Source organism: Otolemur garnettii, unplaced genomic scaffold, assembly GCF_000181295.1.
Source record: "Otolemur garnettii isolate 467f Iridium unplaced genomic scaffold, OtoGar3 scaffold00016, whole genome shotgun sequence".
NCBI classification, from domain to species: domain Eukaryota; kingdom Metazoa; phylum Chordata; class Mammalia; order Primates; family Galagidae; genus Otolemur; species Otolemur garnettii.
Window position 1 is genome coordinate 28,532,586 of NW_003852411.1, and position 1,639 is coordinate 28,534,224.

A 1,639-nucleotide genomic window follows, 5' to 3' on the forward strand; every position below is an offset into this window, starting at 1 on the left:
CTGGAGGAAGGGCGACCCCCTAGTGAAGTGAGCTGAGGTTTTTAAAGCGCATAGAGGAATTTCATTGGGTGTTTTGGTGGCCAGGCTGCTATTGGCTGAGCTGTTTATGGTTAGGGACCCTCTAGAGAGGAGGGGGCTCCTTGTTTGTTCCAGACAGTTTGGCTCCTTCTGAGCTAATTGTCCTTGCCTAGAAGCGAGGGAGGGAGCCAGTCTCCTTCTGATACCAATTCCACCTGGGCGACCTTGCCCAGGAGGGGAGTAGGGAGTTTACATTAGCCCTTTCATTTCCAAATGAAGTTACATTAACCTCTTCATTCCCAAATGGAGTTGCATTAACCTTTTCGGCAGCGGAAAACCATATATTCCCTTCCCGTTGTCCTGCTATTCCCTAGCTTGTTGCGCATTCTTTTCAAAAATCGGGACTTTTTAAAAATGCAGCGAGCCATGGGATAAATTGTTAAAAATCAGGACTGTCCCGCCAAAAGTGGACGTCTGGTCACCTTACCCAAAGGTAAAGGAAATACTGAAAATAAGACATTTTTGATGACATTCAGGACATTATGGGTATACAGTGATAGCTCTGATGGTCATTCCAGAAAACAGAGTTCCAAAATTGCTTTGAAAGGTAGACTAGGTGCATAGCTTTCCAAGGGGAGTACTTCAAGATGAAGGTAGTGATATTCAGCAATGAGGAATGTAGCACTTTTTCTAGAATGAGTTCACAAACTTAATTGTCAGACTTTGTAGGTATTCTTCAACTTTTCAGTTATGAATTGCTACATATAAAGAATCATGAATTAATACTTTCCCCTTCCAAAAATGCCTTTAGGCTAAAATACATATTTTTCATACTATTTTAGGGATTTTCTTTCACACATGCATACATCTTTATTTCTAGATTCCATTTATTTGTTCATTCAACAAATATTCATTAGATGCTTCTTTTTTTTACAGTTTTTGGCTAGGGCTGTGTTTGAACCTGCCACCTCCAGCATAGGAGGCCGGTACCCTATCCTTTTGAGCCATAGGTACTGCCCTCATTAAATGCTTCTTATGTTCCAAGGGCTGGGCTAGGCAGCATTTGAGGGCGTGACATCTGTACAACCTTTTCTCATTTTGTAAAATGATTCACATCACACAAGAGAAACTTGTCAAGAAGAGGTATACATTTGTATAAGTTCATTGGAGGCCCAGAACACTGACTGCAGGTCAAATGGTGGGGATTTCAGCAGCGTTGTGAGAGACCAGCAGAGCATCATGGACAACTTCCGCTTTGCTCATGTTCCCACACTAAACAGATGATGCTCATCACCTTCCACCAGCAGCCGCTTGCAGAGGGTAGGCCAGTGCCACAGAGAGGACAATTTAGATGCAGGATCTGAGTTACATGGGGTGGCCACATGTGTGGCCTCTTACACCACAGGTGTGGAGACTGCTGACAATAATGTACGTGCTCTCCTGCTCTTAAATGAGAGACCAATGACCAATCCCTTCCCCATTCCCAGCTAGGGGCGTTTCTCCCTTATTCAGAAAGTTGATCATTTTGGTTTCAATCAGTAACCTAAAAAGAGACTTTAAAAAACAACTTAAAATCATTCAAATAAATGGAGGAGGAAGCCAATACTCTAATAGCCACATA